The sequence below is a fragment of the Carcharodon carcharias genome, chromosome 13 (genome assembly GCF_017639515.1).
Source record: "Carcharodon carcharias isolate sCarCar2 chromosome 13, sCarCar2.pri, whole genome shotgun sequence".
Taxonomy (NCBI): Eukaryota; Metazoa; Chordata; class Chondrichthyes; order Lamniformes; family Lamnidae; genus Carcharodon; species Carcharodon carcharias.
The window spans coordinates 47,475,951-47,501,972 of NC_054479.1; positions in this window are offsets into that span (position 1 = coordinate 47,475,951).

A 26,022-nucleotide genomic window follows, 5' to 3' on the forward strand; every position below is an offset into this window, starting at 1 on the left:
GTATTATGTCCAGTTTTGGTCACCACTAGGAAATAGGTGAAGATATTAGAGAGGGTGCAGGAAAGATTTACAAGAATGGTGCCAGGGATGAAGGATTTCAGTTACGTAGGTAGATTGGAGAAGCTGGGGCTGTTTGGGGTTGCTCTCCTTAGAGAGGAGATGGTTGAGAGTAGATTTGATAGAGGTATTCAAAATCATGAGAGGTATGGACAGTGTAAATGGAGAGAAACTGTTCCCATTGACAGAAGGGTCGAGAAACAGAGGAGACTGATTTAAGCTGAATGGCAAAAGCACCAGCAATGATATGACGAAAATCTTTTTTCACAGTAAGTGGTTAGGACCTAGAATGCACTGCCTGAGAGTGTGGTGGAGGCAGATTCAATTAAGATTTTTAAAAGGGACTTGGATAAGCACCTGAAAAGAAAGGTGATGAGAGGGAGGGGGTGTGGGACTAGCAGAGATCAGGCATGGATATGATGGGGCAAATGACCTCCTTCTGCCCCTTAACCATTTTATGATTCTTCATATTTTCTGGTCCCTAAGTGATCTGGATATACCCTGTCCAAATTCTCAGAGCACATTGATGGAGGCATCGCCAGCCAAGTGATGTTTAATAGTAGTCCATCCTGAACCATCAATTCTCCTGCCACGACTCGTGGGAAGCAGGGAGAGGAGGATGCACAGAGTGCCAAACACTGGAGCCTGGGGGCTAGCGAAGGCCTGGTCTCGGAGCTGTAAACAGAGTTTCTCATCATCCACACTGAGCAGCCAGAGCTGCAGACCTGAAAAACTGGCTTAAAAGAAACGGATCCGTCAGGCTGAGAGTTCCAATCGTTCTTAAAGCGGGTCTGTCAGTGTCAGGTCAGTTTCACTGAGTTGCTGAGCTGCTTACAACCTTCAGGCAACTTCATGGTTCTGATTTTCTTTTTGAAAAGCTGGCCAGAAAACCACAAAACTGCCCAAAGATCAGCAGTAGCAGTGCAGCAACTGAGAGGGTTCTTGCTTGAAAAATGGCAAGTCAAATCCTTGTAATTTTAGAACCAATTTGAATGCTGTGTGTGTGTGTGCGTGTGTGTATGTGTCAGTATGTATGTATGTATGTGTGTGTGTATGTGTGAGTATGTGTCAAAATGTATGTATGTATGTGTGTGTGTGTATGGGTGGAGTGTTGGTATGAGAGGTGGGCAGGGGTATGGGAAGTTGGAGGGGGATTGGTGGGGAGGCTAGAGGAGGGTTTGGAGACTGGAGGGAGTTGGATGGGAGATCGGGGGGGGTTGGAGGGGTGTTGGAAGGGAAGTTGGTGATGTTGGGGTGGAGGTTTGGAGGGGAGGTCAGGGGTATTGGGTGTGTTAGGGGAGGTTGGACGAGGGTTGGGGGAGGTTAGGGGGTTTGAGGGGAAGGTTAGCTACATAGCTGAATTGTTTTATAAATGTGGTGATTTCTTTGTAGCCACTTTCCTCACATCAGTTGATTGCTCTGTGATTAATTATCCTCAGAGAATCAGCATTGGGCCTCCAATTTCACCATTGCTACAGTCACTCTACCTACTGCATGCAAGTGTTATGATAGAAAGATAAAACCTACATTTATGTAGCACCTTTCACAATATCCCAAATCGCTTTACAGCCAATTAAGTATGTTTGAATAGTAGTCCGTGACATAATGGAGGCAATGTTTTCAAATGGCAGAGCAGGTTCCTGTTCCTAATATGTATGTTCATATGGACGGATGAGATGACCTGGGCTAGATAGTCATAATTATCTTGTAAACAGAGGATAGAATCATGGCTGGAGTTCTGTTTATTTCCTTTCTAATGAATGTTTTCTGTGAGCGGGCTTTAGGGGGTGAGATTTCCAAGATAGGAGTGGATAATGGGCTCATAGTGAATCAGTAACATGTTTTACATTGCACATGATTCTCAAGAGTCTTTTCCATTGACTTCAATCTTGTTCTTTTATCTACTTATTTATTATCCTATTCTATCTTTGTGCTTTTTAGGAATTTTTGAGGTATTGAAATATCATGATTAAGTTGTGGTGCATAGTAGATATTGAAAATATATTGTAATGAGAAGCAGCAATCAGCAGAGTCTTCAGGCAAGAAAACACAGATACAATTGTGAATTATTCAGTCCTTGTCCTCTGGCCTCTTAAAAGTTGTGTCACACAGAGACACGTGAAGGCTCCAGTTCTTCTCACTGACAGTGAAGGCCAATGTTGTTCAATCATTCCACTTTGCTGCTCAGGAGTCATTTGATCTTTCTACCCTGTGACATTACTGTAATGATTAAATAGAATCCAATTACGCTCCTTGTATGAAATAATAATATTGAATAATATCATGCACCCAGGCAGAAGAAAGTGTTCTTTTTTTCCTACAGAATGGAAAAAATCTTATGTGGTTTATCGGGGTTGTAAGTATTGAATCTTTCTCCCAAATATAAATTTATTGTCACCTTGCCCAGATGGTGCAATGTGTGGAACATGTTGATGAGGTGTTATAAATAACTTATGAGATCTTTTCCTATCAAATTGACAATATTGCATGATGCTGTTAAAGTAGAATTTGTACTCTCTGGTTTGTTTAATAGTCATGGTGGGATCACCTATAGGGCACACATGAACTAGCTGCATTATATCTTTGCTGCTCTTAATATTCATGACCCATGCTGCATATATATAGGACAATATTTGTAACCAGATACCAACAACGGGTGTCATCATTGTACTGGGGCCTATGATTGGTAAATTCATTGGTGAATCTTGAAAGGGGAAAAAAATATCATGCATGATTGAGGGGGAGGGTTAAAGTGGATGGGGTGGGCAGGTGAAAGGGATAAGGGGCCCAGAAACAGGAGAAGCACTGGAGCCCATGAGTCTTTCCCTTGCCCAGATAGGAAGAATGGGAATGTATCAGCTGCTCTCTAGCTTCAGGATCCTATGGCACACTATATTTATTGTGCCGCCTACAGATCTCATCTTTTCAAACCATGTTCCTTAAATCCATTGGTGGTTTGCTGTAGCTGGAATGATATTTGAAAAATGATATCCACATATAAATTAATCTCAGCTTGAATGCTTTGATCTGCTGCAGTACCTCTTCACACTGGAGTTTTTGATGCAAAAAGTTGTTTTTTTCTCTGGTATGTGAGAAATCATGTACAAGTAGTTTATAAAATAAAATTTAAAAACCCTTCATACTCTGGGCTGGAGATGGGGAGGGATGGTGGGGAGCATTCATACCTATATGCATACTAAGTCTCAATATGGAAAAAGACTTTTCTAATAAGGTACTTGTAAAATCCCTAATATTTCAATTAATATGAGATCCTTCCTCTATTTGTGCATATCTTCCTTCTGTGGTAATTTTGATCATGGGTCACTATTGTTATTGCTGGGTCCTCGGGCATTCATACCAGGATGCATTCTCAGATAGGTTCTTCTGTCCTGTACAATCTCTAGTGTGGCTGAGATACCCAATCCTTTATTTCTCTTCATCACTATTCATTATCTATATTTCGATTTTACTTAGAAAGCATCCCAAAGGTTCAGCTTTCCATATTGATTTATAGGCTTCTTTTTAAGTTTGGAGATAAGTTGCACAACTGAGTTACCATTTTCAGGAAGTCCTCCCACTCATTTTCATTAATAAAATATTTTTGAAGGTAGCCTGTGCTTAATTCACAACAGCTCTTGTGGGATAATCTATATGTACCGGAAGATGATAATTTACACTTTTGTGACATAATTCCTTCACTTTACATTTTCTAAAAAACAGTCCAAGAAGATGTCTGTAATGCTCTGATGTGGTTTCTCCATACACTGGAATCAGGAGCATTGACCTGCACCTCAGAAATATTCCAGAGCTGAAGGGATCCTCAATGAAAGGTGATTGGGGTGAATGAAGCCAATGGGTCTGATGATGGCTGTAAGCAGTGCAGATTTTTTGGCAGAGAGATTTATTAAGATCTAGAATGGATATTTAGTTGAAAACTAGCTTTCTCCTTCTCAACAGAGTCTGATGAACTGATGACTACAGACTTAATGAAGTTTCACTGTCGTTATGCAGGCTAAATACCTAACACACCATTCTTATTCTTTATCAATGCACTTTTGTTTAACTTAATCAAATTCATATGAATTATAACTAGGCTTTGGGATGACAACTATTTACACACAAACATACTAGCCTATAATCTTGTCCACTTTTGATACAACACCAAACATCTTCCTAATTTTTTATTATTTTTTGCTGGTGTGGAATTGAATTATCATACAGGAGCTGATTTGAGAAAGAGCATTCCATCACTGAAGAACATATTCAGACCTGCAAACATCTTTTCTTGAGGTCAGTTATTATTTTCATAAATTTTCATAGCAGGACCCCTCATTGTGTATGTCTGAGCTCTCATATAGGCCTGAATTTTGAGTTCTGAGGTAGGGCGCACGCCCAACGCAAACACACATAAAATTGCGCGAGATGATAGCGCGTGCACACGTGCAATGCTGAGGTCGGCGGTCACGCGCAAGAGTTGGAGCCTGCTGACGGTAGGCGGGCTTCACGTTTTTGCTTTAACCTTGATCCAGGGCGTGATGAAATGGCCAGGGTGAAATATAATAAAAAAAGATGTCTGATGACTGATGTTTTTTGGAAGTTCTGCTGTCAGGTGCTTGAATGTGCTGCATAGACACAGTTTGCTGCATTTTTTTTTCTTATTTAATCTGTCCAGGTCTGCCAGCTCCCTGAGGCAGCTCCGCAGCAGCTGTCTGCTTTCAGGGAACTCGTTGGAAGCGCCCACCCACATCCTCACTTTTCTCGGCACCCACCCTCTCCCCTCCGCAGTGCCGAGCCTTTCTCAGTGCGTGTTTCACACTGGCTGCCCATTAATTGGCCAGCCAGAGTGAAATTGCGCTTAGGGACTGATTGCTGCTGGAAGCGTATTTCATGTCTGTTTCCAGGCCTGCTGATTGTGGGCGCCTGATGAGTGCAAGATTCAGGCCACAATGTATTTTCCTTTATTTTGCTGTCCATAGATATCCTCTTTCTTTTAGTCACACATAACTCTTCCAAACTTTGAGTTTTCAACCTTATCTATTACTGTTTTAAAATTATGCTGGCTATTTCTCTGACAGTTGAAAAGAGCACAGAATAACATCATATTCCTCATCCATCAAATATATCAAAAGTGTTAATCTGGTTCATTTCATCTTTCTTATCTAAGTCTGGAGCAATTCTAACTTTTCAAATAACTTTATCCATCTTCATCATATTTCTGACTTAGAGAAATTGAATTTATCTAATGGATTAACGTGGAAAACAAGCCATTTATCTCTGCTTTCAAACTGTGCCCCTCTGCTCTGACTGATTTATAGACCAGATTTCCCTTTTCCCATATCTAATCCACATAAAACCTATGTTTTAGTTATTATTTCCATGATCTCAGAGTTATTTTTAAATAAAGAATCATCACCATTGCCACCACGTTATGTTAAGGCCTCTGTTAGAACAGATTCAGACATTACATTACAACAACGCTTTATTCTAAAGTGGATCTCATATCATTTCTGCCCGTCTCCCCATATCAATGTGTTATTCCTGCCATCAGTCCTATAGGCCTACACTGACGCCTTGTCCATTTATAGTCACTCAATACTCCCCCTCAGGGATTTCTTCACATTCCTCATAATTATAACCTCATGCCATAACTCAATAACCCTAACAAGTTGGCCTAGGAGAGGGCTGTAGCTGTAGTGAAGAGAGAAGGTATGACCTCTGAACGAGTATCTGATTGAGGCAATATGCTAGAATGCCTGATAGTTCAGTCTAATCCAGGTTTGCCATTTTATGAGCTTTGTAAACATGTAAGTCTTTTAATCTTTGGATCGTCAGTTGATTAAAAGGAAGATAAATCAAATTTACTGTGAGTTTTCCATATCTATTAAGATTAAAAATCATAGCAGTCATAGAAGTGGCCATTGTACTGTATTTCAAGCATGTTATAAATATGGAATAGTTGCAAATTACAATTAATTTTCATAGCTGTTCTTTAATCCTACTGAATCCCCTAAAATGTAACAGCACACACTTTCTATATCATTTTAATCCATTGTCAGCTGCCCGTCTTTGAATAAATAGTCACATAACCCTACAACGGTGGAAATACATTTTAACTTGAGGATTGAAAAGCTTCTCTAATTCTCCATATTACATCTATGTGTGTGTTGAATCTCTGTGATTACAGACACCCAAGGTGATAAGTCCTGCTCTTCAAATCCAATACTTGCCTTATTGATGTTAAATTATTTCAAGCTTGCCTTCCCTTTCCTCTCCTGCCATTACACTATTTAATCATTTCATTTATGAAATGGACACTTACTAATGAGTCAAATGCCTCAATCTGTTTCACTTGACAGTGAGCTGTGGGTCTGTTGGGATAGGACAGTGGGTAATCAGTTGGATGAGTGATTTATTTTCTTAAGGTATGTGTCCTCAGTGATCCCTATGGAAACGTGGGGCGAAATTTTATGGCAGTGGGATTTTACGTTCCCACCGAAGCCAATGAGGTTTAGAATGTCTCACCGCATTTTACGACCTTGTCCCCGCCGAAACAGGGCCATAAAATTCTACCCATGATCTTCAAATCTTGCCGAAGACCATAGCTTTTAGCATATATGTCAAAGGTCTGCTTGGGAAGCCTGGATGCCAACAACAGATCCTGAAAGCAATCAACCACTTCATCCATGATACCTAAATACATCAAAATATTGATATCAACTGTAGGCTGAGAGATATTTTCAGGCTGCGTGTTCATGCTATAATCAAGAGTATTAAAAATTCTCCTTCCTAATTTTGCCTATTCCCAATTGGAAATCTAGAGTCTATAATTGCAAGTAGTAGTTGAAAGATAAATGGGCCAATAGGCACTACACTGGGGAGCTGTGAAAAAGAGCATTACTTTGGAAAATATTGAGTGGCATCTTAGCAACATTAAAAATTTTCAGGCATTGGGACCAATCATGGTTCCTGATCTCATTCGTTCCTGCAGTCCACCCTCCAGCACAACCATATGGGAGGCGGACAAGTAACAGGGCCATCTCCACGTTTGCCATCCAATTAAGGGTGACAGGTAGGTTCCCATGGTAGGAGTGCCCGCAAAACTGGACAGATGGCAGCCCTATGGGGAGAGGTGGGCGTTATTGAGACAAGTAGGGAAATGTGAGGGCACGTCCTGTGCTCCCGGAAGCCAGCTTGAATTTTAAAAATCAGGAAAACTCACAGGTCTTAGGGACATTAGTATGGAGGGGAAGCTGCACAGGAATGGTTATGGCTGAGGGCTTTTCATTATTGCAGCTCATTCATTGAGTCATTGCGAGGAAGCACCAATGGTCCTTTGACCTGTCACCGGGAGGCTACCTTCGGGTTGCTGTCATCGGCATCTGAAATTTGTCCTTAAGTGGTGCCATGATTGGCCTAAATGGCTATCAGCCAACATACTGGTCAGGTAGCCTCTACCACTTTGCCTCTGGCGAAAGCCCACCGAGGGGGAAAGATGTTGGGAAGATGACCCAATGCCCAATTTTACCCTCCACACTAGTGTCCCTAAGAGCTGTGGGCTTTCCCTATTTTTTAAATTGAAGCTGGATTCTGGGAGCACCAGAGGTGCCTACACATTTCCCTATGGCCCTGCCTCCAAAGCCATCTCAGTGGGATTGGTAAGATTCTGCCCACTGAGGGAAAATATATTTTAACAATGAACTGGTGGCTATATCACATTGACCATTGGGTGTTGTGTGTAATAAAAAGAGAAGATTCTGGAAATACTCAGCAGATTAGGCAACATCTGTGAAGAGAGAAACAGAGTTAACATTTCAGGTCAAGTCCTCATGATCAAACAGCAATCCACTAGTCAGTGTCTAGAACCGTACATGAAAAAGTTATTTGGATCCATCCCACCAGACCTATGGTGATAGTAGCCAATGGATTATTCTGCAATGAGTCATTACTTTTAAGAAAATTAGGGAAAAAGATTAGTTGGAAAAAAAATTCCCGCTGGTTCTCTTGTGCACCACCCATACCCCCTGCCTCAGCATTGGCAACCGTGCCTTCAGCCATATAGGCCCAACATTCTGGAATTTCCTTCCAAAACCTTTCCATCTCTTTTAAGACCCTTCTTAAAAAATCATCTCAATTGGCAAACCACTGGAGGAAGTGAATCCTCCTCAAAAAGCGGACTGCAGGCTCTTCGAGAGGTACAACAGCTGCTGGCCGCTGCCATTCTTCCACCTATAATGTGGGCTGGATGTTCAGCTCATTCAGCCTGGCAGGCCTACAATACGTTCTCTGACCCTTACAATCACTCTCCTAGCCTGGCAAAAGGTCTCCAGCCAGATGTGACCATTGTGATTCACAATTCTCATGGCTTCAAAAGATATGTGGATCTATCTAATATTTATAAGCATGACACGTAGCATTTGCCCATGGCACCTCACAGTGTCACACTTAGCCACATGTGCAAAATATGTCTCACAGTTACACCCAATTGCCTTAAGTATCAAATTCACAAAAGAACAACATCACAACTGGAAGCATAGAAAAATAACTGTTAAAATGGGAGGCAAGAGAACAAGTCATTTCCTGTAGTTTCCACTAACCTGGATGGCCTAACTCTTCTCTGAGGGGATTTGTAATCTGTTGTCACTTTGGAAAACCCCCCTTCTTTCTGTAGCTGGTGAACACTGGAGCTACTGGAGTGCCTAGGTGACACCAGGAATCGCATCTTGATTTAATGTGATAAAGTTTCCTTTTGTTCCTCTTGTGTTGGAGTTTATTAGATGTACCTGCGTGAAAAGGGAGCACTTTTGTTAATTCATTTTCCTTTGATGACATGCTTGTCATCCTAATTATCCTTTTGTAAGAGTTAGAGGACCTTCCTTGGCAACAGCATTTGAGACTGCAGTTGGCCACAGGCTTTGCACATTTAGATGACTTCTATACAGGAGGTAGCCAAATAGTACAGGCCATATTGAACAGATCTCCACCTTGGCAGGAATGCTTCAGCCTGTTATGCTTCTCTCTGCCAGAGAGAATGGGGCAGGTTTATCCAGATGCCTGCTTAACCCACAGCCAATTTTCCACTATATTAAAATTTGGCAGGGTGCCTGACTTGAACCTGACCTTTTCCCATCTGGTGGTTTAAGGTAGAATTATCGCCATGGATTCAGAAGAATAGGATGCAAACTTTTCATTTTGCTTACTTTTTTATCATTATATGCAATTATTGGCGATTATTGATGTCATGACCACATAATAGGGCTTTCCTTAAAGCGGTCTGCGAGCCAACAATTTGTACGTATGTAGCTCCCTTTTAATTTATGAATAGTTCAATTTAAAAATAACCCAGCAGACAGATAAATGAGAAAGAAATTAGTTCATTACAAAAACTACTGCTGAAAACTATTTAGGCAAAAGTGATAAGGTTATTAACTAAAATACAGATAAAGAAAAAGAGATACTAAAGATGAGATTTCAAATCAGCCTCTGTGAGATATTGTTGCAGGCCCATTGCTTGAATTCCTTCTTTCCGAAGTAAAGGTGTTGAAACTTAAGGTTCTGTTTAGCAGCTGCAATGGCTTCTGTAGCTGAAGAGTGAATTTGGAGGTTTGCCTTTTCAGGTGGGCTCAGCATGCAGAACAGGTCCTGGGAGTGAGTGAAGGTTCCTGTTTTCACTTTTACAGTATTGCAGGTGGTGCCTCGTGGCAGCCTGATTTAGTACAACAGTCCGATAGCTGTTTCTGGAACACGTCCTCGGTCTCACCCTGTTGAGAAGCAGTTTCTGTTTCAATGTGTTTCCCTCATGATGTTCAAGGTGGTTCTGCACACAGAACCTGTCTGCAGGTTTCTAGACAGAATTTATATGGTTCCAAAACATAAAATGGCTGCTATCCCAAACTATTGAATTATGCTTCTATATTAGATATTGGGTTAGTCTGGGGAGTTTAGTCCTATCCACTATCTTTTTAGCCAAGGAAATTAACCTTTTAAGATCTAAGCCATTAAGTGCAATGGTTCCCAATGAAACCGGGGAAGAATTTTCTCCCAGTCGGAGGGGTTGTGCAGGGACGGGCAGGAGCGAGTGTGAATCCAATCGGCAGCCCCAACTGGGTGCGCGCCACCATTTTATGTGGGCAGGCCCATTAAACCCCGTCCAGTGTGGCACACATCCGGAAGCGCTGAGCGCTCCCTGTGCAGGCGGTGGGGGGGGGGGGGAGATTCTCTGAGTCGGGGCCTGCGCTCTTTTGCGCATGTGCACGAAAGAGCACAGAAAACTCCCTGGGAGGTTAGTTTAAGTTTTGGAAAGTTTAATAAAGGTGGAAAAAATTTTAAGGACATATCCTCTCATGTGAAACTGTCACATGAGCTGGGACATGTCCATTAATTTTTTCAAAAATTTTTATTTAATTAACAAACCTTTCATGAAACCTCATCCCGCCCGTGGATGAGGTTTCATGAAAAATGTGAAGGCCACCTGGGCTCTTCGCCTGCCCGCCAACCTTAAGGTTGGACGGGCAGCATTCTAAACAACTTTAATTACTTTCTTAATGGCCTTAATAGGCCTTTGACATTTCAGCGGGCGCGCAGCCACATCGGCTTCATGCCCACCGACTGGCAATCTAAATGATGCGTGGTGACTTCGGGACGCACTCCTGACATCACTGCGCGACCCCACCCCCGCCCCCGTCGGGAAAATTCAGCCCCAGATCTGAGGAGATAAGAAAGAGCTATTCACACCTCCAGGGAAGGCACTATGAATTTCTGTTTGTAGGAAATGCAAATTGAATTTCAAATGTCTTCATATGTCTGGATATGTCTACCTGAAATCCACTTGAAACTTTCTGTAAGCTTGACCACAATGCAAAGATCAGGTGACTTTTGGCAGCCATCTTGAAGGCTTCTTGAATCCATTTAAAAAGGAAGATTAGTGTTTTCATAAGACTGCTTTTTTCCCAATGCCATGTATGCACAGTCCTAGTGTTTTACTCTGGGCGTGTTTAGGAGTATGGGGTGGGGCTATGGTCGGGAAACCAGGAAGCATGGATTTCTTTAACCGTCTTTGACTTTTAACTCCTGCCAGTGTGAAACTTCTATTGTATAAAATTAAGAAAGGGAAATAATAAATTGGGCATTTAATGTAACATTAACTGTAACAGGGATGTTGATCTATAATAATAGAATTGCTTCTGACCCTAACGCAGTCCATTGTTTCAGTTTCAATGTATAATACTGAAATAAATTCAGGTTTTATGTTTGTAGATTTTTGGAGTCATGTTTCATGATGCAGCCCAGGAAATTGTAAAAGGGATGAACACTGATGGCAATAGGACAGAGCTGCGAACAGCCTCCCCCATGAACTCCCCATCACCAACCCAATCTCGATGTTCCCCCAATCATGCTCTTCCCTCCAGCTGCAGCATTAATATCACTGCCCCTCGGCTGCAGCTTTTACCGAGGCCTTCCCTGCCCAACACACAGCCCAGACCTCTAGAGTGAGTTTTTCCAGAGAAGGGGAGCGGATTTTGTGCCCATTCAAAAAAAGCATTCCAGAAATTGCAAGTACTTCAACTCTAATTAAACACAAAAGCAACAGTCCAACAGGAGGTAACTTTCCAAACATTTGCGAGAAGCAAAATTCTTGGAGTTTTAAATGGTGAGGTGGGTGGTGATGTACAAGAATCAGATTTAGATGTTCAGCATCTAGCGGAGAATTAAATTCTCTAAAACTAACATTGGCTCTGGATCTCTGTTAGGGGCGGCCAGTGTGCATGAGCAGTCGAATATCGGTGGCCATCATGAGCGGCCATCTTGCGTTGGCAGGAGACAGTGTTTTTACTACACGTTTGTGACACTGAGCATTACCTCTGAACTCCTGAAGCAAATCAACATTTGATTGATTGGGAACTATTAATATACTAGCCACTTTCACAGGAAAATCGCTCACCTATCTGATACAGCAACACTTTAGATTGCATCAATAATCAGGTCATTATAAAATAATGGTCTTGTAATTGCAATACTAACTCATTCTAATAGGTTTGCTAACATACCATTTCTGTGTTGTTTTATAATTAAGAATGTGCTAAAAATGAATAACTTATTCATTTATCATATAAGTGAAGCCAAAGATCTAGGCAAAGCAAGAACGGAACAAAATTGGGATATTATTTTGGGTGAAACTTAATCTCACTCAGTGTGGGGAGAGGAGGCGAGAGAAATCTTTTAAAAACATATTCAAACACTGGACACCAAACTCAGCATTTCCAATCATTTTAGTTCTATCTATTCTTGGTTATTCCAATGCACTCCTGGCTGGACCCCTAGGTTTACACTCCACAAACTTGGGGTCATTCGAAACTCTGCTGCCCAAATCCTAAATTGCACCAAGTCGCACTCACCCATCTCTCCTTTGCTCGTTGATTGACATTGAGTTAATCAAGGCCTCAGTTCGAAAATTCTCATCCTTGATTTCAAATCCCCCATCTTCTCACCCCTCCCTTTCCCTGTAATCTCCCCCAATCTTACAGCACCCCTGAGTTATCTGTACTCCACAATTCTGGCCTCTTGAATATGCCTGATTTTAATCACAACATCATTGGTAGCCATACCAAAGTTACTGAGGCCCTAAACCCTGAAAGCCCTTCCCTAAACCCCTCCACCTTTTGAGCGTTCTCTCCTCCTTTAAGATGCTCCTTAAAATCTACCTCTTTGACCAACTTTTTTGATCATCTGACATAATGGCCTGGATTTTCATCCTTGAGGCGGGTAGTGGAAGTTGGGAAAATTCCAAGCTTGGCCTGCCTGCCTCGGGAGAAAGTGCCCACAAAGGCAGGATCTTCATTGCCAGGGGGTAGGTATGAGCTGGAGTCGGGCCAGATGACCCAGGAAGATGTTTTGAGGCAGCCACAAGGGCTGCTGCGTGCAGAGGCAGGCGGTTTAAAAGGCCCATCTCAGTGCAGTGGGACTTTGTCCCTGTTCAAATAAAGACGCAAAGGCCCTCCCGCCCTCACATACCCTCACCCTCCAAACACTTTCATGCCCCATCCAAGTCGACTCAAACCCCACCCACCCCATAGGCCAAGCTCTGCCCTTCTACCCACTCCCCGTGGCCCCTCATGCCCCCTATGCCAAGTTCTGCCACTTCAATGTGCATTGACTCATTAAACACTGTTTAGAACCAATGATTCCTGTAGTGACAGTAGGATGTGTAAAAAAGCTTTGAAAAAAAAAGTAATTCATTCATAACTTTCCCCTGTGTTGAAAAAAAAAGTAATTTCACTACAGGTCAATAAAGTGTCAATCATCCAGACTCTTTAAAGTATCAATAACAAAAACCTCAAACCCTTGAAACCACTTAATGTTGTGTAAACAAAGGCCTGGATTTTTGCACAACAGACCACCCCCAAACCCAGCATTTCCAGCTGGAATTGGGCTGGAGTTCCCATATATCTGATTCACAGAGGCAGCTGGCCAGTTAAATCACCAGCTGCCTCCACTGAGTAGGATTTTGGAAAAACAGGACTGTGGAATCAGGGGCATGCAGATTAGAACAGGTAAGAGGAGATCTGCATAGCGGATTCTTTGGATAGCCAGGGAACCTTTTTGGAGAGGTAAGGTACCCCTATGCAAAGTGTTCCAGGACACCTTTGGGAGAGGTAAGGCATCCTTTGGGATTGCTAAAAGTGAACATGATTATGTACTTTTTACATACAAACTCATTGGCTGGAGTTCTTGCTGGGGGGAGGGGGCAGGGGAGTGGGCTGGGAAGAAGGTACTTAGAAATTCTGGCCATTGGAAGTGTCAAGCAGCCAAGAAAAGTCCAACTGTCAGGGAACTTTAAAAAGCTATACAGCTGTCAAGGAATTGTCAAAGAGCTTTCAAAGCTGTCCAGGAAGTGTCAAACTTGTCAAAGCTGTCACAGCTGTCCAGGAAATTTCAAAGCTGTCAAGGAACTGTCCAAGAATACTAGGTGAGTTGGCATGGAGGTGGCTAGAGCAAAGGGTAGTGGCCGGGGTGCATAGGTTGGCATAAGTTGGCACTAAGTTGGCTTGGTGATGGGACAATGAGGGTGAGTAGAGAGGCACTAAGTTGGCATAGGTGTATGAGGGGCCATGGGAAGTGGGTGAAGGGTATTGGTTGGCATGGATGGAACACAGGGAGTGTGTGAGGGGTGAGGGTGGTGAGGACTGTAGGGATGTTTTTTGTTTCATTATTATTTTTAATTTATTTAAACCACAGTGCCAGAGCACAGAGGCAGGCCTTGCACCCAGCAACCTACACATTTCTTCCAGGGTTGCCCGCCCCGACTTCTATTTCAGCTTGCCCCCTCCGACTGAAAATCTGACCTGCAGATGTATATTTTTTAAAGGGTGGGTTTGCTGAGTCGGGGAAACTCCTGAGCCAGGGATGAAAATCTTGACCAAAGATAGAGAAATTGAAAGCAGAGATCTGAGACATAAATAAAACAATATGTTCCCTGAAGCGCAGCTGTTTTGACAAGCACATGGACGTCTAAGTTCTCAGCCAAGCCACATTAGGCTGGCCTGGTCGGGAGTGCTCATGTTTTTGACAGCTCACACCCCTCAAAGACAATCCTGAAAACCAGACAGTCCCAGGGTGGAATTTTACCCCCGTCGTGGGAGCTGTCTGGGGGCGGGTGCGAGCGAGCGTGAACCCGATCGGTGCCCCGATCAGTTTCACCATTTTACGTGGGCTGAGCGCTCCCTGTGCAAGCGGGGGGAGGGGGGAGTGGGATTCCCTGAGTTCGGGCTTAAGATCAGTTTAAGGTTTTCAAATTTAAATAAAGGAAAGAAAAACTTTTAAAACATGTCCCCTCGTGACAGTCAATGAATTTTTAAAATAATTTTTATTGAATTTTAAAACACTTATAAAAGCTCATCCACCGGTGGATGAGGCTTCATGAATAATGCAAAGGCCCCCTGGCCTATTCACCCACCTGCCAACCTTAAGGTTGGACGGGCAGCTCATTTAACTGTTTTAATTAGTTTTTAACAGGTCTTAATAGGCCCATGACAGTTCGGCGGGCGTGCAACCGAGTCGGCTGCACGCCCGCCGAACTGAAAATCCAAATGACGCGCGGTGACATCAGGATGCCCACCTGACGACACTGTGTGCCATTTTACGTGTCAGCGAGCAGACCCCACCCCCCGCTCACCGACCAGAAAGTTCCTCCCCCAGAATCAGGATCCGCCCGCCATTTTCAAAGGACTTCCAAGTCATGCTGGCTCGGTGAAAATCCAGGCCAATACCTCCCTTTGTGGCTTGGTGTCAAATTTTGTTTGCAAGTACTTGTAAAACATCTTGAGATGTTTTATTACTACATTAAAGGTACTATATAACTGCTGTTATTTTTGCTTAGGAAAGGACTCAAAATAAAACTGGGAAGAATCCAACAGCTGAATTGCAGGTGGATCTTCAAAGTCCAGTAATACAATAATACAAGTTCCCACATTTCGGGTCACACTGCTTCCCCTGTGAGGGATTTGCAAGTGTAAAGCATTTTCCATTGCCTCTGGTTTAGGGAGTAGGTGTGGAGGACATTTTATATCAAGAGGAGAAGTAAATAGGCTCATGAGTTCAGAACAATTTGCGACAGACACATTTGGCATTTTGAGAAAAAAATCTCCAGTTGCGCTGCATTTTTCTTTACTTTAAAGTCACATTAACCATCAAGCTGCAGAAGGTGATAATAGATAGTTGTGGGCTTTAGAAAGGAGACTACAGCTGTTTGAAGAGTACAGTAAAGATTCACCAAAATCATACCAGGGATGAAAGGTTCCAATGTGGAAAAAAAAGGTATGAATAGTTGGAGTTTCTTTCAGCAGAACAAAAAAGGTTAAAAAAGGAATCTGATCGAGGTTTTCAAAATTATGAAAAGTTGCTAAATGGCTAATTAAGGAACATAGACCCAAGATTATTTGTAGAAAAGATAAAAGAGAGGATTGGTAGAACGTGAAATGCTTCACTACTAGTAGCCACTGAGTTAAAGATGAAGGGCCGAATTTTATGCCAGTGGGATTTTACTGTCCTTTCGAAGTCAATGGACTTTTGAACGGTTCGCCATAGTTTACAGTCCTGCCCCCCGCTGTGATTGGGTCATGAAATTCCACTCTAAAACTTCACTGAAAAGGGAATTGAACAAATATTTGAAAAGCTAAAATCTAAAAAGATGCAGGTAAAGGTTGGATCTCCCAGTTCAAAAGCTAAGACTGCCACTGGTACTATGTTCCTAATGACATTCTTCTATGTAGTAATTTTGATGATTTTATGATAAAATGAATCCTAGGCTGCAGCATAACAAGACCATTCTGAAAGAGTTTGTTGTATATTGTTCCTTGCTGGAAATCAAACCCAGGCCCATGGGCCCTTCATAAATTTGCACATTTTACGCTTAGAAATAACCCTAAATAAATATCTTCATAAAAAATCAACTGGGGATAGCAATGACTGAATTCAATTGTTTGCATTTGCATAATATATTCAACAGCAGGGACTGGGACTACTTTCTGTATTGTACTCGCCAACCCCAGCACTACTTCAGTCAAATTTGTGAAAACAGTTAATTTTTTAATAATTTAGCATAGCGTTGCCCTGTGTGGTGACTCACTTGCATTGGGAACATTACAACATGAACACATTTTAATTGCAGGTTGAGAAAACAGTGAAAGCCCTGGTACACACCCCATGTCCTCAGAGGCAAGGCAATACACAGGGATGATTGAAATTTACATTTTTAGAGTGCTAATAGATGGCAATTTTATCAAGCTCTATAACAATTCATTAAAATCTGTGGGTGTCATGGGCTGCTGCTAACTGTCATTGCTGACTTTATAATTGCTTATTCTTTGATTTTTCAAAATGCTGAACAAAATCCAAGTGACTTCTTGAAAAGAAATAAGAGGCATTATAATCGCCAAGCTTATAACAACGCCGACTAGAATGAAGTAGGATTTTCTTTAAAGGTGATATTTGATGCCTGATGAATGGGACATGGATGGAATTGGCCCTGAAGGTCAGTGGTGACAGTTCACAGGGTAAATTCTATACTCAGTAAGTCACAGTTTTTATTTGTTTGTTCGTCTTTGCTGCAATTGCCAATAACCTTCTTAAAATAAGAGTAGCGCTCTATTTAGCTTTCAATTTCAGCCAATGGATTTGATGCTTCAAAATCTAAATCAGCTCCAATATTAATAAATGATCAAGCCAAAGAGTCTGCATACAAAATAAAAGTTAAAAAATAAGAACAAATGGGTATAACTTTGTCATTTATCTATTCTTCATTGATCATAATGAGGAATGACGACTTATACAAGTCCAAATAAAGTGCCATTTTAAGATATTACTGTTGCCAAACGCACAACATAAAATGTATAGTTTGTAAATGCTGCTTACGTAAGTATCCTGCATTTATTGTTGTCTGTGTTGCTGTTAAGTAACCTTAATTAGGACAAAGAGTCATTGTGCAGGTGTGAATAGGACAAAAATATGGTTAATCAGCGAGCAGAAATTAAATTACACAAAGTTTGTTTTCCAAGCCCTGTAGATTGTCGGAGAAAAAAAAGACTTTAGGGAGGCAAAGAGTTGCATTGTCATGAAATTTGAGGACAGAAGGCGTCTTGAAGAATATTAAGGTGGATAAGTCCCCAGGGCCAGATGGGATCTACCCCAGAGTACTGAGGGAGGCAAGGGAGGAGATTGCTGAGGCCTTGACAGAAATCTTTGTGTCCTCACTGGCTACGGGTGAGGTCCCAGAGGACTGGAGAATGGCCAATGTTGTTCCATTGTTTAAGAAGGGCAGCAGGGATAATCCAGGAAATTACAGGCCGGTGAGCCTTATGTCAGTGGTAGGGAAATTATTGGAGAAGATTCTTCATGACAGGATTTACTACCATTTGGAAGCAAATGGGCGTATTAGTTAGAGGCAGCATGGTTTTGTGAAGGGGAGGTCATGTCTCACTAACTTGATCAAGTTTTTCAAGGAAGTGACAAAGATGATCGACGATGGAAGAGCAATGGATGTTATATACATTTCAGTGGATTTCAGTAAGGCCTTTGACAAGGTCCCTCATGGCAGACTGGTACAGAAGGTAAAGTTGCATGGGATCAGAGGTGAGCTGGCAAGATGGATACAGAATTGGCTTGGTCATAGAAGACAGAGGGTAGCAGTGGAAGGGTGCTTTTCTGAATGGAGAGCTGTGACAAGTGGAGTTCCACAGGGATCAGTGCTGGGACCTTTGCTGTTCGTAGTATACATAAATGATTTGGAGGGAAATGTAACTGGGCTAACTAGTCAGTTTGCAGACGATGCTAAGGTTGGAGGAGTTGCAGAAAGTGAAGAGGATTGTCAAAGGATACAACAGGATATGGATCGGTTGGAGACTTGGGCGGAGAAATGGCAGATGGAGTTTAATCCGGACAAATGCAAGGTAATGCATTTTGGAAGGCCTAATACAGGCAGGAATTATACAGTAAATGGCAGAACCCTTAAGTGCATTGACGGGCAGAGGGATCTGGTTGTACAGGTCCACAGGTCACTGAAAGTGGCAACGCAGGTGGGTAAGGTAGTCAGGAAGGCATATGGCATGCTTGCCTTCATTGGCAGGGCTAATGAGTATAAAAACTGGGAAGTCATGCCGCAGCTGTATAGAACCTTGGTTAGGCCACACTTGGAAAATTGCGTGCAATTCTGGTCGCCACATTACCAGAAGGATATGGAGGCATTGGAGAGGTTGCAAAGGAGGCTTACCAGGATGCTGCCTGGTCTGGAGGTTATTAGCTATGAGGAGAGGTTGGAGAAACTTGGATTGTTCTCACTAGAGCGACGGAGATTGAGGGGCGACTTGATAGAAGTTTACAAAATTATGAGTGGCATGGACAGAGTAGATAGTCAGAAGCTTTTTCCCAAGGTGGAAGAGTCAATTACTAGGGAATATAGATGTATGGTGAGAGGAGAAAACTATAGAGGAGATGTGCGGGACAAGTTTTTTACGCAGAGGGTAGTGAGTGTCTGGAATTCGCTACCAGAGGAGGTGATGGAAGCAGATACGATAGTGGTGTTTAAGAGGCAGCTTGACAAATACATGAATAGGATGGGAATAGAGGGATATGGACCCCGGAAGTGCAAAATATTTTATTTTGACAGGGAATATGATCGGCGGAGGCCTGGAGGGCCGAAGGGCCTGTTCCTCTGCTGTACTTTTCTTTGTTCTTTGTTCTTTGAATGGCTAGGGTCTTGCAGTCAGCAATGAAGCAGAGGCATTTGCCACTGACTATGTGACAACCCCACCTTGGTTGTAGGCTGCAGTGGGGACTTACTCTCTCAGCTGAAGCATGGATCCAATGAGGAAGTAACTGGAGAGGCCGAGTAGCGAGTGCAACCCTGACAATCTCCGACATCACAAGATGAAGGCAAACTCCTTGAGGTCTGTCTTCAGCTCAGTGACAGTCTCTGAACAATGGCCCATCTGCAGAACTTTGGTAAATGGTTTTTAATCACTTTCAAACCTTTATTTGATTTAGTTTAAATTTCAGTTCCCCCATTCCTGATTCTCCCAGTGCCCTGTACCCCAATGGCACCCACGCACCATGCCCCTGCAGCCCAGCACCTCCCCTCACGGAGCACCGCTGGCTCTGCTCCCTGCACCACTGCCCATCACTACCAGTACCAAAGCTGCTGCCACCCCAAGCTCAGCCCCCCATTGTCCTCACCAGCTCCCCCCCCACTCTTCTCTGACATTGGTGAAGCTGAGGAGCTGAGGTGAAGAGGAGTCAGGGTGCAGGGGGATGTGGGGAGGGGAGCCAGGGCTGTCGGGGTGAGTGAAGCCAGTGTGGTCAGAGGGTGGGGAGGGGAGTTGTGGTTGAGCTGAGACGGGTATACCAGAGGATGGGGAGTCACAGAATTATAACGGCACAGAAGGAGACCATTCAGTCCATCGGGTCTGTATCGGCTCTCCAAATGAGCATTATGAACTAGTGCCATTGTCATATCTTTTGCCTGTACCCCTGCACATTGTTTCTGTTCAAATAATCATCTAATGCCCTCTTGAATGCCTCGATTGAACCTGCCTCCACCACATTTCCAGGTAGTGCATTCCAGACCCGAACCACTCGTTGTGTGAAAAAGTCTTTTCTCACGTCACACTTGCTTCCTTTGCAATCACTTTGTATCTGTGCCCTCTGGTTCTTGATCCTTTCACGTGTGGGAACAACTTCTCCCTATCTACTCAGTCCAGCCCCCTCCTGATTTTGAACATCTCTATCAAATCTCCTCCTGGCCTTCTTCTCTCCAAGGACAACAGTCCTAACCTCTCCAATCTATCTTTGTAACTGAAGTTTCTTATCCCTGGAACTATTTTATAAACCTCTCTGCACTCTCTCCAATGTGTTCACACCCTTCCTATAATGTGGTGCCCAGAACTGTACACAATACTGCAGCTGAGGTCTAACGAGTGTCTTATATAAATTCAGCATAACCTCTTTGCTCTTGCACCCTATTCCCCTATTAATAAAGCCCAGTATACTATATGCTTTATTAACTGCTCTCTACCTGTCCTGCCATCTTCAATGACCTATGCCTAAATACACCCAGGTCTTTCTGCTCCTGCACCCCCTTCAAAATTTCACCCCTTATTTTATATTGTTTGTCCATGTTCTTCCAACCAAAGTGCACGACCTCGAGGGGAGTTTGTGTTGCCAGAGTGAAGATGGGAGTCAGGGGTGCTGGGCGGGGAGGCAGCCAGGCTTATTGAGTTGAGGAGGATGTTGGGTGTGGGGAAGTGACGGGCAGCCAAGAGTTCTGGGAGTGGAGGCACTTGGGGTACTGGATTGAAGGTGTGAGGGGTGGAGGGGGGGGTAAACTGGGATTGCTGGTGGGGAGGGGAGACAGGGATGCTGAGGTGAGAGGGTTGGAGCTGGAAATGGGGTTGCCTGGTGCTAGACATGTCTGGGTGGGAAGCTGGGTGAGGGGGAATTATGGGGAGCGGAGCCAGGGTCTGCCAGTGTTGGGCAGGAAGAAAGCTTGGGGGGAGCCAGGGGGTGTGGGATGCCGGGGGTGGGGGAGTGGGGGGTGGTGGGGGGAGATGCATTATGCTGTGTGAGGGGTGCTGAGGGTGTATCTTGGTTGGGGTGGGTGGAGCATAGAAGTCGTGAAGCTGAGTTGTGGGGAGTTAAGGAGGAGCTGGGGGTGCCAGAGAAGGGCATGTGTTTTCACACTCCTGCTGATTTAAAGGGCTGAGCTCCTGAGCAGGCTCTGCACCTTCTTGGAGCAGCCCTAAATAAATCAATGTAAAAACTAATGGAAGTGCTAGGCAATCAGTGCAAGTTTGCACATTTAGAGCTCCCAGCAGGACCATCAGTGTGGGCTCCTCTGGAACCCTGTCAGGTGCACTGCAACCTGTGGATTTGAGTGTAAGTGGGATCACCGAAAGTTACAGTGCTGTTGCTGCCCTCAGTAATGGTGAATATCTCAGTATTTGCAGCTCCTGGTACCATGAGACCCGTGTCAATGAGAGCAAGACTGTCAGAACAATCAAAATCAAACCTAAGAGATTTAGGACAGAAGCAAGGAGAAACTTTTTATTTCCATGGATACCTGAATTAATGATTAAAGGCCATGCCAACGTTTATGTAGAGGTTGGATGTTGAAAGAAAATGGAAACAGCACAGGCACATGGGATTAGGACTACTGTTCACATGGAGGATAAACACCAATATGAACAGATTGGGACACTTCAATGCAATTACATGTAATGAGGCTGCTAGGTGAAATAGTGAAGTAGTACATCCATAGATCAAACTATGAACAAACATACTGACGGGTTAAATCCTGAATTAACATGCACATAGATCAAATGATAAACTAATGTACATATAGATGAAATGATGACTTATAATGCACAAATGATGAATTCACAATTGCATGGTAAAATAATGCTTACCAATGCTCAAAGCATTAGTGACTATTTTACTTCTCTCAAATCATTAAGCTTAGAAACTCCTTCTAACCAGGAGTTACTTAAACAATGAAAAAGATTTTTAATCATTGTTCCTCCTGAAAAATTAAATGATTCAAAGATTCCCTCTTTCATTTTATAAGCTTAATGATCTTTTTAAAGGATTACTGATGGTAAAATTAACTGCTGAACCCTTAGCTAATGATACCACTTATGAACATGAAATATCATAATTTCATATCTAATTCATTATTACTGTCGAGTTGAAGCAGTTGTTGCTGTTTTGATGAACTTATTCAAAAAGGAGAGGGATAAATATCTTGTTGGAAATAGGACAGGTTGTTGGAGGAAACAGCATAAACTGAGATTGTCGACTATCCAAAGGACATAATGTTGTGACAGCAGGATGGGAGTGGACTAAGTGGTGTATGTTGAAGACAGCTGACCAAGTTGATGAGTGGAGTTGTCTTTCTACATTGCTTTTTTAACAGGAGATTAAATGAGTGGCTAGGGTCCATGACATGATAGATGGTATATGGCCAGTAAAAAGAGCTGGCTTAATTAAGCAATTCATGCCAGTGTGAGACAAATGCAGGAACTGTTACTGAACCAAAAGGCTCAAGGCCCAATCAACGTTGGACCTCAGGCCTCATATGATCAGACAGCTGGTGCCTATTGTGCCACCAGAGATAGCTTATCCACGTTGATTCCTGCACCTTCTGGCTCCACATGAAAGTGCTTTTAAAACAATAGGCTTAACTTTTCTGGGCACCCACTTATTAAACCATATTCATGCCAGTGAAATCTGACTGGAGCAGGACGACCGCCTGCTCTGCTTAGGGCAGCCCGCTTTCAGGAAAGGTGCTAAAAGTAGCATTCGACCGTTCATTAACATGTGCAAAAAGGAGCCCGACATTTGTTTTAGGTGGCCACTCAGGGTGCCTGAAAAATTGACCAACCCAATATAATATAGCCACAAAATATGATCCATTTTGCTTGATTTTTGCTATCCAGAAAATGGTCGCAACGCAGTCTAAAAGGACCCAGGGTTTTTTCTAATTTTACTTTGTTCTCAAATATCTCAGTGGTCAAAAGATTTGGAGTTTGCATATCCACAAGTTGTGAGGATGCTGTGTGGACTAAAGCAATTTAAGTGATAACCTTTACAGAAGCTGCATGAGCTCACGGACACTTCTGAATGATATTAACCAGCAACTTAATGAACAGAATTTCACCACCCAATGTGGATGCATGGTACCCATTTTCTGGGCACTTTGGGTGGCCTTAGAGATCTAAAATGGCCACTGCAATGTGCCCGCATATCTGTCGCAAGGCCATATCTGTCCAGGGTGCTCAGTGGGTAATTCTCCGCTGTGAACATCATTGAGGTGATGTGTCAGATGTCTGCACTTCAGTAAGGACATCCTCACTAAAATCTGCCAATGACTTTACTGGTGGCTCTGAAGGTGACCATGGCCATGAGCTTTTATTTATCTGGCTCCTTCCTAGCTGGAGGTTGAGATGTTTGCAATATTTCCTAGTTTCTGTCCACTTTTGCATAAGGAAGATCACTGAGGCTTTCTATTCAAAGAAAGGTGAATACATTCTCCCTTGCACAAAAGTAGACAGAGCAAAAACATGGTTTTGCAAGGATTGCAGGCTTCCTCATGGTGCAGGTTGGCATTGGTCGCATGCACCTTGTTTTGTGGGTGCGGTATGTCAATTCAGAAATGTACAACCTCATCCCTCAAAGCCTCAATATCATACTGCGTATCCTGGCAGCAGTCAGGATGCCTTCATTCTGTCACAGACAGCTGCCTGACGAAAAAACAGTAAAAACCAGGAAATAATTCTGGTCTGAACTGGTCTTATATACTTTAAAATGGAACTTCAGTAAAAACTGGGAAATAAGAGTACTGGCCCAAACTGTGTTTTCCTTCTGGGGTATTAACTGTAGGTTTTCCACCACAACAAACCTGGAGGGTGACTACTGGGTGACAAAGGGCATTCCACTGATCACATGGCTTTGGTGCATAACCCATGCACACATATGCAGTATGCATGCTGTGTAAACCATACTGCCACACCAAATGTGACGGAGCAGACAATAGGCGAAACAAGATATCTGCTGCCTGGACCTCCCTGGAGGAGCCCTGCTGTACTTGGAAGAGCATTTGCCAAGATTTGTGGATGTCTAATGCAAGCTACACAACCTCACCATCATGAACTCTTGACCTCTGCCACCAGCTGCATGACAACCAGCTGAGGAGGGAGGAGGAGGAACAGAAGATGCGACCAACTCAGCCCTTTTCTGACTGGGCCACCCATAATTGAAGCATCTGACTGTGATACCAATAAACACAACCCCAATTTCTAATTCTTGAACAGTCCCACATCCTACCTTCCCTCTGTCGCTAACCATTACAGTGTCCGCTTGGCCACAATGCAAAAATAAAAGCCGCCACAAAAAAAGCCTTTGAATCAAACCATGCCATGTTGCACTCAAAAGTCAATTAATCACCCATGTGAATTACCTCAGTGCTTGTCTTGTGTATTTCTTTGCCTGACCTGGTGCTCCTATGCAACGTTTCCCAGGGCTGCAGCATGGTTCGTGGTGACTGCCGACTTTCAGTGGAAGAGACTACAGACGGTTGAGGGTGACCTTGATCCATTCTGGGCCTAGAGGCTCTGGCTTCCAACTGTCCCACCTCAGGCATAGGTGGCAGCAGTCTGGCCTGGCTGGCTGACAGGCAACAGCAAGGACACTGTCAAGAGTGGCAATGGTGGGAAGTCGAATGCTGTCATTCTGAGAGAGGATAATGAAATCCACGGAGCCACTGCCACTTCCTTGGGGTGGCACCTCAGCAATTATAGTAAACCGTTGGAGTACAGAGTGCTAGTCTGATACGAGAGATTCAAGTCCCCTTGAATGCTGTTATCTGCAGTCAGGATGGCAGCATTCTGAGCCTGCGAGGCAGCGAGCTGACTGAAGTCAACATCTACTCCAGCATCCTGATATTGGGCAACTTCTGCTTTCACTGCAATGGAGACTGAGATATCAGCTATCAGATACTGCATAATGGTTGTGTCCACATGTGTGCTGTCTGTCATTGAGTGTGGTGCAATCTTTTTGGGTAATGTGCCTACCATGATTGAATATCTGGCAGTGTGTGCAAACTGTGAGGTGTGGGTGTGAGGCTATCAGCAATGTGAAGTGTGTGAGGGTGAAGTGAAGCAATGAATGTTTGGTATGAGTTCTGATTGGAAGAGGTTGTTGGTAGGTGAGTGTTAGGGGTGTGGAGCATTGAGCAATGCCTGAAGCCAATGGTGCAGTTGGTGCAATATGGCATTTGAAGAATCGTTCACTGACCTTGACCATTTGTGTGAGGTCATTGAACTTTGTGCGGCACTGCATTCAGGACCTAGAAGTTGTCTGGCATTAACCATCATGGCTATCTTCTTCTACTGACTTTTCAGAGTTGAATGGAAGGCCTCTTGGATTCTCTAGATCCTCTAGATTCTTGTCAGACAATGGAATCAAAGGTTATCGGGTGTAAGTGGGTATATAAGAACTCGAAATACAGACAGATCAACCATCCTATTGAATGGCGGAGCAGGCTCGAGGGCCAAATGGCCTACTTCTGCTCCTATTTTGTATGTTCATATGCTCGTGTCTCCTGTGGACAGAGCACATCCCTGTTTCTGTGTACCTCCCCAATTAAAGCCTCATGTGAAACTTTGGAAAAACCTGGTGCCCATTCTTTCCAATGTTGTGCCATTCTCCTGCCTTTCCTAAGTCAGAATGCATTGTAAATGGCTTCCAGGGAATCAGTTCGCTTTAAGTAGTTCAGATTATCTTTAACTTGTGGTGGCCTCTCATGAATTTGGGCCCCCTGTGAGGCATTCAGTGGCTGCATACTCCAATCATATTAATTCACAGGAAGCATTAAGTTGGCCTTCAGCCTGTATCGGAAGCAATAGGTGTGAGTTAATCCTGCAT